Source organism: Gymnodraco acuticeps, unplaced genomic scaffold (assembly GCF_902827175.1).
Source record: "Gymnodraco acuticeps unplaced genomic scaffold, fGymAcu1.1, whole genome shotgun sequence".
Lineage (NCBI taxonomy): Eukaryota > Metazoa > Chordata > Actinopteri > Perciformes > Bathydraconidae > Gymnodraco > Gymnodraco acuticeps.
Window position 1 is genome coordinate 5,596,431 of NW_022990295.1, and position 13,581 is coordinate 5,610,011.

The following is a 13,581-nucleotide window of genomic DNA, read 5'->3' on the forward strand; positions in this document are numbered from 1 at the left end:
TCAGTAAATTGATTTACATTATCAACTGAATTAAAATGCCTCTGGTTGAACTAAAGTGCTTCGCTTAAATTAATTTGTTGTGTAACATTTTCTGAACAAGACTTGGTAACCTCTGATAAAATGAAAGAAAACAAAGAAACTACCTTCAGTTTGTTTAACTGCCTCTGGCTGACAAGGCTTCAACTTAAACGGTGCGATATGAAATTATGTTCTGTACTAGAGAGGCGCAGATAAAAAGCGGCATTCTGTGTAATGAAGAGGAAATGAAAAGCAAAAGGCAACAGGACGTCACAGAATTCAAACAGTGTTGGAAGAGATGTCTTTGTGCTATGCTTTCAATATATAAAAAGGCACATTTCTAAAGAAAAATACTGATGATAATAAAGCGGTAGTGTTCTCAGTCTCACACTGAGAGAGACTAAATAAAGAGCATTTCAATCAGTCTCTTAGTTCTTGGAGATGGATGCAGAGAAAAGAGTAACAGCATCATCTAGTGAATCTCTTCTGTAATACACACAGCACAGCTCACCTCAAACATAATTCACTCATCTCTCTCACACAGTCTTCTTTAGTGTTCATAAGAATATATATATGTTTTACATTGTAGCCAATCACAAGCTTTCTTTTATAAGTCATTTAATAATTATAAATAATAATATCCTGCTTTTAAATTGTGTTGGCTGTAATTTGGCTCTTCATAGTGTGTATTTGCCAGAGTCAACACATTTTTATCTTTTACGTTCAACTTGTATATATTACCTTTTGGTTCTGTTTTATATTTATTATTTTGAGATGTTTATATTTTACATTTGTTTATTTTCTACTTTTCAAATGATGTGCAATGGCTTGTTTTAGCATGCTGCTGTAACGAATACAAATCCCAATTTAGGATCAATAAAGTATATCTTCACTATAAATCAGTATTTTAGGCCATTCAATATTCATCATATTCTGTGTACAAAAGTGTCCACATAGGGGTGCCCTTGTCACTGTGTAGAAACTGATCCTCTGCTAAGGGATTCTTCAACACTGCTCAGTTATTTCCTCACAGCAAGGACTTCAGGGAAACAGCCACTGTGAAATTTGTTATAATTTCAAACATTGCATTTGAGATATTTGTGGGTTAAGAAAGCATGGCTGATCGCGTACAGTGAGTGTATTTGTGTGCTGTGAAATTAATGGGAAATTGTCTCCTTAGCAGGGTCCTGGAAAGACAAAGGCAGGATCAGACACCCCTGAGCTGGAGACAAAAGCAGCCGGGGGACCGGGGGCACTGGGACAGACCCTCTGGTTAATCTCCTGCTCATAGATACAGGCTTTTTTGGCAGGCTCACTCTGGGAGGGCGCAGGGAGCAATAGGGAGTGCAACTTGAGAATGGAGGCCGCTGACTTTAGGCTGCCCTTCAGACAACCACTTCTTGGTGTAGTTTGGTGTGATCACCAGTAAATCTTTATTAATTTTAATTGGAGCCCCCATTTAAAAGAGCAATTAAAGCGGATTAATCGAGCCCATCCCGTATAATGTCTTCTGTTAATTAGTTTGTCAGCACTGTTTTAATATCGCTTAATGACTTCATATTTCAGGGATGACATTAAAGGGATGCTGAAGGAAAAGAAATGGCCTTATCACAATGCACTGCTTTAATGGGAGATGTCCCCCGCCAGCGGGCAAGGTCAGGCCCAGGGCCGCTGGGGAGGAAGAGGCTTCAGGGTGGCACTGAGGCAGCCACCTCCAGGCATACTGCCTCACACACAGGCATTGTTGTACACACACGTCCCCTTATTCACTGAGTCCGTGTGGTAAAGGGGTGAATGGAAAAGTGTGGATTATAGCTACTGTTTACGCTCTTTTGCCATGTATAGATTGGAGAAAGATGGGAAAGTTTAGGGGCAATAGATGAGGACTAAACACCTCCAAACTCTAAGGTCAGACAAATTGCACCGCAGACAACAAGCTACAGACACTGCATGTCATTCAAAAATCATAATATCTTAAAGGGCCCATGTCATGGCCATTTTTACTGATCATAATTCCATTGTTGAGGTATACTACACTGAACAAACATATAAATGCAACAGTTTTGTTTTTACTCCCATTTTTCATGAGATGAACTCAAAGATCTAAAACATTTTCTATATACACAAAATAACCATTTATCTCAAATATTGTTCACAAATCTGAAAAAATCTGTGATAGTGAGCACTTCTCCTTTGCCGAGATAATCCATCCCACCTCACAGGTGTGGCATATCAAGATGCTGATTAGACAGCATGATTATTGCACAGGTGTGCCTTAGGCTGGCCACAATAAAAGGCCACTCTAAAATGTTCAGTTTTATCACACAGCACAATGCCACAGATGTCGCAAGTTTTGAGGGAGCGTGCAATTGTCATGCTGACAGCAGGAATGTCCACCAGAGCTGTTGCCCCTGAATTGAATGTTCATTTCTCTACCATAAGCCGTCTCCAAAGGCATTTCAGAGAATTTGGCAGTACATCCAACCGGCCTCACAACCGCAAACCACATGTAACCACACCAGCCCAGGACCTCCACATCCAGCATGTTCACCTCCAAGATCGTCTGAGACCAGCCACTCGGACAGCTGCTGCAACAATCGGTTTGCATAACCAAATAATTTCTGCACAAACTGTCAGAAACCGTCTCAGGGAAGATCATCTGCATGCTCGTCGTCCTCATCGGGGTCTCGACCTGACTCCGGTTCGCCGTCGTAACCGACTTGAGTGGGCAAATGCTCACATTCGATGGTGTCTGGCACGTTGGAGAGGTGTTCTCTTCACGGATGAATCCCGGTTTTCACTGTTCAGGGCAGATGGCAGACAGCGTGTGTGGCGTTGTGTGGGTGAGCGGTTTTCTGATGTCAATGTTGTGAATCGAGTGGCCCATGGTGGTGGTGGGGTTATGGTATGGGCAGGCGTATGTTATGGACGACGAACACAGGTGCATTTTATTGATGGCATTGTGAATGCACAGAGATACCGTGACGAGATCCTGAGGCCCATTGTTGTGCCATTCATCCACGACCATCACCTCATGTTGCAGCATGATAATGCACGGCCCCATGTTGCAAGGATCTGTACACAATTCCTGGAGGCTGAAAACATCCCAGTTCTTACATGGCCAGCATACTCACCGGACATGTCACCCATTGAGCATGTTTGGGATGCTCTGGATCGGCGTATACGACAGTGTGTTCCAGTTCCTGCCAATATCCAGCAACTTGGCACAGCCATTGAAGAGGAGTGGACCAACATTCCACAGGCCACAATCAACAACCTGATCAACTCTATGCGAAGGAGATGTGTTGCACTGCGTGAGGCAAATGGTGGTCACACCAGAGACTGACTGGTTTTTGGACCCCCCCCAATAAAGCAAAACTGCACGTTTCAGAGTGGCCTTTTATTGTGGCCAGCCTAAGGCACACATCTTGATATGCCACACCTGTGAGGTGGGATGGATTATCTCGGCAAAGGAGAAGTGCTCACTATCACAGATTTTTTCAGATTTGTGAACAATATTTGAGAGAAATGGTTATTTTGTGTATATAGAAAATGTTTTAAATCTTTGAGTTCATCTCATGAAAAATGGGAGCAAAAACAAAAGTGTTGCATTTATATTTTTGTTCAGTGTAAAATAGATTTATACTGTGCAATTTTCCAAACTCACATTGGTTTCTCATACAGCATCTCTGTATAGTATGTGTCTTCACTAGGTATATTCACTCTCTGTCCTAAATGGCTTGTTGGAGCTCCTGCCCCCCCCCCCTCCCTGTGAGCCCAGTGTGCTCTGATTGGTCGGGACGTTTGCGAGGCTAGTTGCTGCGATCTGCTGCGAGGAGCGGACAGGCTTCCGGGTCGGCGATACAGCGAGAACAAGCGAAGCTCATCCTGAGCACACACAAACACTCACAGCCGAAGTAAAAACAATAAGTGTGGCTTGATATTGAGTAAGAAAAAGGTTTATAACGCTGTGAGAATGGGTCTGCAGAGAGCATTTCTCCGCAATCCCAACTTAGTAGCCCGAAAAACGTTTACCCATTTAAACAGTCGTGGTAGATACCTTGTTTTTTTTAAACATCATAAATACACAAACAACAATGAATACTTACAGGTTGTGTACCCGAATCTCCCGCTGGTCCAAAACAAAGTAGGAACAGCATCGTTCTTCAGTGCCCTACGCTGTACATATCCGTCATGAATCGCTGAAAGGTTTGGGAAGCTTTGTTTCGTGAAAGGCTGGCAGAGGGTGTGGCCTCTGGGTATCCCCACGTCATACCCAGGAAGTAAACAATGGAAAAGGAGAAATCTCCAACAAGGCGTTTTGGGGCAGCATAGACTGAGTTAGAGTTTTACTCGCTACAGGGTGTACTTTGAGGGTTTGTGACTCTGCAGACCGTTTACATGCATAAAAACCTTCATAACACACAAGGGGACGGGTAATAACCGGAAAAGCATGACATGGGACCTTTAATATCTGAATGACACCAACAGCAGTGGTTTCCGAAGTGGGGTACAATAAAAAGTGCTGCAATATTTGTATAATTTCTATTTTCTACATTGTAAACTTGTTTTGGGGGGGCAATTTCATCTTTATTTGACAGAGGAATAAAGAAAATTAAAGATATGACAAGCGCCCAAGGCCGGAATCGAGCCCAGGACATTGTGCTTGTATGGCACAGTATAGATTTGAATAATGACAGATTTTTGCCACTTGTTTCTATAGTCGATTTCACAATCTGTGGCTAATGTTGTGTCCATCTGTTTTCCTCTTTATGTTTTGTTTTAAAATCATTCTATTTAAATAGTAGAAAACAGTTCTTTTTTTTTTAAATGTCCTTATTTACTGTACTCATTATTGATGTTGGCTCTTACATTTTGAATTTTTTCATTGGTGTTTTTTGTTTATCAGGTTCATTTAAATAGATTTGAACAGATATGCATGGTGTCATTTGAGGTGTATAGGGTGCATGTGTTGGGAAAGAGGAGGACAAAACCCTTAGAAATGGGTTTTCAGGGTCCAAAACTATTGGGAGCCACTGGAAACAAACAAAAGCCGAATGTCTACAGATACAAAATTCCTCTAATGTGTTTGCCGTTTAAAGTATTTTAATGCTCTACCTATATTTAGTAGAGCTTACTCCTTTTTCTTGATACACCAGATGTTTGACAGAAGCACAGAACAGAAACTGCTCCTCTGTTGGATGTTAACAAAGTTCATCTTTTAAACAGAGATTTGATGTACTGTATCAGTGCCTCACATCGTGCCTGCACATTAGCCCAAGATGCTCCCTTCACAGTGACACCGAGCCAAAAGGTGGCCCAGCGGCAAGAAGTTGATAAAAACCAACAGCACATCCTCCTTATTGCAGCCCTGGCTGGCGCGCATCCCTGCTAATTTGAGTATGCCCTCGTACCTCCACTCTCCTCAGCAGATTCATAAATCTCATTCCCATTATCCCGCTAATTAGCCGGGATTACAGGAGCATGTAATGCCCCCGCTTCCCAATAGATTGATTGGAGGACGGTCTCTTTGTTTTGAAATCACTTCCTGATTGATGTACAGAGCCCTAGTTTGCAATTGTAATGGCCCAGATGTTAACAATCAAATGCGTTTCCGCTCCAGGAAGTAACAGTCTGTCATGAAAGAGGAGCCAGCCGAGCGTGTAACGACACATCACAGGAGTGTGGGGAAGGAGGGACTGCGGAGGAGTGGATGGAGGGATGGGGTGGGGGTACTAGGTACAGGAGCCCTGGCATGAATTGCTACAAAGTGAGGGCACAATGTCTATGCCCACACTGCCATCTGAACTGCAGTGCATAGAGGGTTGTGTTGGATTTTTTTTTTAGAGAGCTTTATTCTGGATTTCTTTTGTATTGCTTGAATGGTTCCTTCAATGACTGCAGGTATTTAACACGTCCATTCTACAGTTTGGTCGTTCCAATTTAAGATGGCCATATTTAAAAAGACATCCAAAAGCTTTTTTTTAAGGTTAGAAGACAAAACTTAACCATCACATTACTGTTGAAGGTGTTACCAGTTTTCAGTCTGTTAAAGTGATCCACTTCACCAACAGTAGAGGGCACAATTGTCTAACCAAACGTACTCCTTGCTTTCCTCCTCATTCCCTTTTTCTTACCCTTCACCAATAAATCACTTTCGAGGATAGTTAATGGATATAGAAGCAGATCATGAGTGAGCTATCTGTGGGGCGATAATTTAAGTGAAGATCCCCACACTGATTGCAATGAAAGGTTATTTATTTCAACAATAATGCAGGACACAAAGGGGGAATCTGGGCGAGATTACCAGCTAGGGTACGCTACAGTGCTCATCTCCAATGAAGCAGCGTGTAAATTGGGTTCACTTTCCCCAATGAAAATACAGACTGCAGTTTATTTCAACTTTATGCACATGGAAGGCTGTGCTTCCCTCTCAAGGGTGGCTGGGGACTTAGAGATGGCTGTGCATATGAGGGGAGGGTGGGTTTAGACCTTGAAAAATGCCCCTTTTATCCCTGAGTCCCTGGAAGGCTGAACTACTGAGGTATTGTCCCCCATCCAGCAGTTCCCACTCTCCTCTAATTAAAAAGCATGATGACAATAAGAAAACGGTCATGTTGGCCTGAATAATGGACAGAATAAGCACAGGCTCCTAAATGGGACTGAGGTAAACTCTATGTGTCTATCTGCCTTTGTGTGCATGTTTGTGTTGTGTACACAGTGGAGCTGGCCACTATTGATTGACTGTGTTGGTTGAGAACCTCAGGGCACAGGAGCCAGCTCGGCACAGATACTCCAGTTCTTCCCTCATGCAGAAAAATGCATGATTAAGGCCCAACTGACATGTCTAAAAAGTCCTGGAGAGGGGAGAGGAAACAGCTCCATATGCTGCCCCATGTGGTCACAGCATCCTGGACGTATGGCACTGCTCACTGTCTGGTTCTGCATCACTTCCAGTAGCCTCTAATCACTGGCTCCACAAACAATGCACTGGTAAACACATGCCACCGCACAGTATAGGAACTTACAAGCCGCAGCATGCACACTTGGGTATACAATGTATACTTTTACATGTCTGTCATGCTCCAGGCTTTCAACCATGCTGTCAGCCAAGATATACATCGGACATGGATCCAATGCTGTGTGAGATATAACCATTGGGTAAAGGATGGGAGCCCTTGAGCTGCATGATAAGCACTGTCACAGATACATAACATATGTATCTATGCTATGCTTTGCTTAACGCTCCAGCAGGCTTTGGTTGACTTTACCTGGGGTGGCAGGTGAACTCTCCTGCTTAGCGCCACGGCTCTGGAGTGGGAGCATTAAAGCGGTGTTTGAAGTATAGAGGAGAGAACGGGCGGGCATGAAAAGCCAATAGGGGTACAGTGAAAGGGCGTCTTTAGGACTCTAAGGTTTGGAGTCTCCAGGGGGATCTCTATCCCCAGATGGGCCTTCTGATGATCAGACTCCTTCCTCAGGGTGATGGAAGCTAAGCAGCCCTCTCAATGCAGTCTTCAGTCCAGATGGGTGGAGCGCAGGTCAAATCGTACCCAGACAACTGACTGGGGACATTTGGGTGGCTGGTCCCAGGGCTACAGCATGGGACAAGAGGGAACCTGCCTGAGACTGGCAGCTGCAGCACTCCCTCATGGCCTAACACACCCGAGGGTGAGCCTGCTGCTCAGCTTGTGCCCCAGTGGCATGTGACAAATGGTGACATGCTTCTGCTCCTCTGCTTTGTTAGATTGGTGGCCCTGATTGAAAGCAACGCAGCAGGCATCTCACTGATCCATATGTCTGCAGAGCGACAGAGGGAATGGAACGAGAGAGGGGGCAGACTCATCTGCAGCTTTAGCGAACGCTCAGACAAATGAAAATAAAGTGATATCATTTCCAGCGCATAAACGTATGCAATTTTCTGCAATAATGGGGTAGTGGAGATGAGCAAGTGCACCGCCACCATTTTATTTACATATGGATGAGTCCATTTTTGTTTTTATGCGCACCACTCTCTTCATTAAAATGTGCAGCTCAAGTCGTTCAAAGCAGGATCATATTTCATGCGGGAATAAGGAGAGTTCCAAAGGATTTTGAAGAAATAAAACACGAAAGAAGACAACTGAGCCAGGCCTTCCACTGAAGTTCCAGCAGCCTTTATTAAAAGTGCGGCATGATTGATAACCTGTCAGTCATCGGAATAATCACAACCAATCCTGTCTCTCGCAGCCAGCTCTGCTTCCCGCCCTCATCCTTTATGCCCCTATCACCCCCAACACATCCACTTGGCATTGAGAAACCTGTAATTGAATGAGTTTTTGTCATTATTGTGATTAATCATATTAATTTGAACTAATTAAGAGATGGTTCGAAGTTATGACAATTAGATTAATGAAATTAGTTTTAACTTTTTTTTCACCCAACCTAATAAAAAAGGGAAAATCGGACCCGGACTGTTACGAAATAGTTGGCAATCTGGATTTTGGGACTAATTGAATGTCTGATTTTATTAATGATGAAATTTATAAAAGGCCTTGAGGGGGAAATTAACGCAGATTCAGCTGCTAAGAGTGGAAAATTAATTAAAATTCCTGGAGATATTCCTGTCATTAAAGGCACAGGCCCTGTTAACCCTGATCCTACTGTGAATGGCTAGTGTGTGCATGCAGGGGCTCTGAGTGACTGGGGGAAGAAATATGGGTTTTTAGGGAGGATAAATAAGCTTTGACAATAACTCATTTTACTTAGGGTGCTGGAACACTTTGCATTTACACAGGTTTTCCGTTTACATGATTTCTAACACTCAAATCTAATCAAATTCAGAACACATAAAATATCTTTAGTCATTTTATAACTCTTCATTAGGCACATGTCTGCATCAAAGCAACAATAACCTAGACTTTAAATGGCAGACAGGGGTGGAAAGTGGAGGTTGCAAATAGGCTACGTTTACTGTTGTGACTGTAACACAATGTTTCTTTTGATTTTTGTAAAACATTGTAATTTAAATGTTACTGGAGACCTTTCCATCTTCAGTCACCTACAATAGGCCTACATTTAGAGTCGAATCCTCACAAGGGTAAGTCATAGGCGTTTTTAAAAGCCCTGGAAAAAAATAACATGTAGCAAATCTGCTGCTGCAGCAGAAATTAAGCTGCTGTGGTTTCTGTAGCCGCAGGAGGGCAGAACTCCGGTGACACTTTAGAAAAGATGTTCAGGACTTGTATTTGTATTAGAGTAATTTCACTGTGTTATTAGTAGGCCTACTTTTACTTAAGTTGCCCAAAGGATCTTAGTATAAGCTCCCCTCTCTTACAGTTGTAAAAGCTAATTAGCCACACTTTTGTTTTGTCATTATTTTCAACTGTATTCATATGATAGGGACATTACCAGTTCCTCAGTCAACGGTGGTCTTTCTCTGGGTTGCTCTCTTGCACCGAGCATCCAACATAATTTCCCGCATCGCCGTAAAGGGCTCCAACACTTTAGTCTAAAGTAAACGAAGATAATAAAAAGCAACAACAAGCCAATTCCAATGCAGTTCTTTTCTGAAACGTCTGCAGTCGGTCTTTGGTAGGCTACATTGTACGGTTGGTACCTCATATTGAGTCCTCCGGCTCCGACTCTCAAATCCCGTGAAATGGGTGAGTGCGTCGGGGTAGGCCTATAGGGCCAAACTGCGGGACTACGGTATATCCTAGCGATAGCTGAAAACGCAGATGGTTTTAAATCTTGAGGCCCGCAGTGCCCGCACGCTGGTGGAGAAGCGGCTAAGTAGCCTAGCTTCATGACTACAGGTTGTGGGGGACGAAGACGCACCTGTGCCGGGGCAGGGCTAGCCGTTTGAACGCACTAGTAAGCCTGCAGAGATGCAATATACATTTGTTATACCAATCATTATATAATTGGTATAAAAACAAGAAAGACAAATGTTTAACTTACCTTATTCACAATTCCACAGCCCAGTAACTCTAACTCACCCAACAGGTGTGTGGGTGGTCTGGTTAACATGCTAAATGCTAACGTGCTCATGATAGATCCTCCAGCGGCTACTTCTGAGTTTACTGAGGAACTTTTACCTGTGATGAGGTGTGTGACACTTCAGCTCAACATGTTTGAAAAAGTTAAGGGACACACTGGGAGACAGAGACAGAGACAGAGACTGAGTACTGGGACCGAGAGGCTGAGTGGACTGGATATTTTACACGTTGGGAACTGAATACGTTGAACCTTCATGGTGCACAAGACTCTCCTTCAGACAGGTGGTGCACAAGACTCTCCTTCAGACAGGTGAGTAGGCTACAACAACACACTTGCTCCCCACAGGAGAATGTTATGTTATTTGTTTGTTTTTTTCCTTCAGCTGCTATGAAGGGCATATTTTGTAGGCTACTCTGTGTTGTGTTCTGTGATTATGTTCTATTCTGATGTTGATTCCAAGAAATGTCATGTTATTTCATTTATGTGGGTTGATTTTTCTTTTTGCACCCGTTGCGTTGTTTATAGACTCTTTATCTATGGCTTTTTTGTTTAATTGTCTGAATTGAGTCTGAATTTAAGGCTGCACAGAGGTCAGTTATGGGCACAGGCTGCAAAGTGCATCTTTATTTAAAAGACACATATCATCTGATATATCGTTGGATTGGATATAAGGGCTCCCCGGTGTGTTGTGTAATGAAGTGTTAATGAAACTCTCTGTCATTTATACTGACCAAATTGTTTACTTAGCATTTTAGTCTGCTTTGGTTTAGACTAAATACTTATAATAAAATATATTTCCAATATCCCAATGTTTTTCAGAAAGAGGTGATTATAGTTTACTTTAGATTGCCACCATTAAATAAGAAAGTTAATTTCCATGCGAGTCAAACTGCAGTTTTTTGGGTCAATTCCAAGCAATCCCTGTCCTGTTGCTTGGCCGGTGCTAGTGATTGACACCCAGGTCAACCCCTGCCACTCCGGGTGCAGTGGGGGTCTGACACTTGTGTTGCATGGGCTCTGCGTGCACCTTCAGCTCTGCATATTCACCAGCCTGTCTTCCTCTCTGCAGGCCAATTCATAATTAACAGCTGTTGGCTTGTCAAGAGTGGCCCTGGCCATGGCACACACACATATATTTATATTCACTGTGAAGACCCCCTTGCCATGGTTGGATTTCAAAGGCCATGAACCCATCCTCTTTCCCTGAATGATGGACACTCACCTGAAAGCTCAAACACATACTTAGTCAACCTACTCCCTCCATCCCTTTCTCTCTGTCTCTCCCTCTTGCTTCCTCGCTCTCTCAGTTTCTCTGTCTGCATCTCTCTTTTCCTCTTCTCCCTCCTGCTCAGCACCTTCTGCCACCATGTCAGGAACTTTTGCATTAAGTCCAGTCCGTCTGGCATGCGAAGAGGAAATATGAAAATGAAGTGTGGCCGCGGCTGGCCCTTTGCTATGTGTGTTTGTCATGCCTGTTTAGCTGAAGTTGAAATGTAAATATAGACCGCGGGAGATCTCTGCTGCGATAGACTGCTTGAAATTCTAATAAACAAGTAGCTGTCCACCTGTAATAAATGATACCCATAAAAAGGGGTGATTCCTTGAGCAGATAAAGATGAAAAGTAATTGTTTGTGCTCACACAAAATTAATCAGATCAAAACAGGGGCAATCATTTTAAAGAGACACCAGACCCATAAAAAAGGCAAAGCTGTGATAAAGTATTGGCTATCAGGCATGCAGTCTGGAGGTTAGCATTACAATAATATGGAGGGCCGGTATTCATGTGGCTGGAGATAGGATTATTGCATATATTCAAAGGGGGAAATGTTTATGGTACGTATACCAGCAGAGGTTCACAAAGACATTCACGACACAAGGTCATAAACGATGGAGAGTTTCATGACGGAGTTGATATGAAGTGATGTGTGCATTGTTACAAACATTTAAATTAAAAAAACATTTATTTTAATACCTTTTTAAAAATACGACCTATTTAGAATTAGGTGGTAACAATTAAGTAGAATCAATGCATTACATACATTATTTTAATAATCATTAGAAAAGCTAATTCATCTAGTGTTTTCATAATTTATAAAATAATTATATTAGATCAGATACATACGTTTATTTTGTATTTACTTTTTATAATAATTACAAGGGCATGCTTTGCACTGTACCTGATGGCATTTTCTATTGCAATTTGTGTTAAAAAAAAAAGCAGCATAATTTGAATGAAGTTCGCGTCTTGTTTGCTTTGTCATGGCTGCCATCACTTGTGTTGAAACTATAACACACTTGCCATGCCAGCCAGGGGTGTTCCCCTTACCCAGATGCCACAGTGATCAACACACACAGTGCGTGCCATCCGGTCTGAGGGCCCAGATATGATAGACCACCTGGAAAGAGAAGAGGCAATGCAAACAGGGTTATTTTCACAGCTTTGATATGCTAAACACACAAAACGCACTCCAGCAAAGGGGCCAATTTCTATCTCAGTGTTTAGTCGTACACATGGTGAGGACATAGAGGAGCTCTGTTCAGCTCCTATGCACTGGCTGTGTTCCTATTTCATGTGTTTACCAGAGCAGTGGAGAGAGACCCGGATACACACAAACAACAGTGAAGCCCACTGGTCACCTTGGAGACCGTCCATACTCTATTTCTAGCATGAGGACATTTTCATTTTGTAGAATAATATCTTTTGGAAAACTTACATTTTCTCTTTTCTACACTCAGTGTGAAAATTCAATGTCAATGCTCTCATCTTGTAGTGATGGTGAAAATCAGTGCCAGAGCATCAACTTACCATTTACAAAAAAAGGTTTTTCAGCTCAGATGAAGCTCAAAATGTGTCAAATTCACTAGAATAATTGTGTTTTGTCGGATGACAATGGCCGGCTTTTCTTTTAGTGCAAATCTGCCACATTAAAGTAGAAGTAGCTCTGAGGGTGTCAACTAGAAGAGATCAACAAGTATTCCATTTAGCAGCTGTCCTAATTGAGTGGGTGATGAGGCTACGGCTCCTCTGGAGGGTATTGTATGCTTTGGCAAGTGTCTCATCTAGTTACAGGTAAAAGATTGCATTTGAAGTGAGGGAGAGCCAGCAGCCAAAGGCAGCACTTGTGTGAAACTCTTAACACCGACCAAATTCCCTGCTGTCTTTATTCTTGTCTGGCAGGTTGTAATGGAGTTAATTGTACAATAAAAGCTATTCTCTAAATCATTTCCTCTCTGTCCATACAAGATTGATCACGGAAGCAATCTTTTCTACTGCTGTAATTTTCATATTTAATGAGCGTGACTCCAAAACTATTACACTAATTAGTCAAATCTCACATATCGGTAATGATGCTCGCAGTAATTAATATTGTATTTAATTAAAAAATGACCCATTTCAATGGCTTGCATGCAGGCGTTGCTGGTTGGTTTGCCTGCGGGTAGGAGGGGGATGTTAGAGTGGGGGAGGGTGGGGGTTGGGCTGTTGGACAGCACAGTGGAGATGAATAGAGAGCTAGAAGAGATGGGGAGAAGTGGGTGGGGGTGTAGACAGGTGTAGGTGCTGTGAGTGGCTGCCTCTCTGG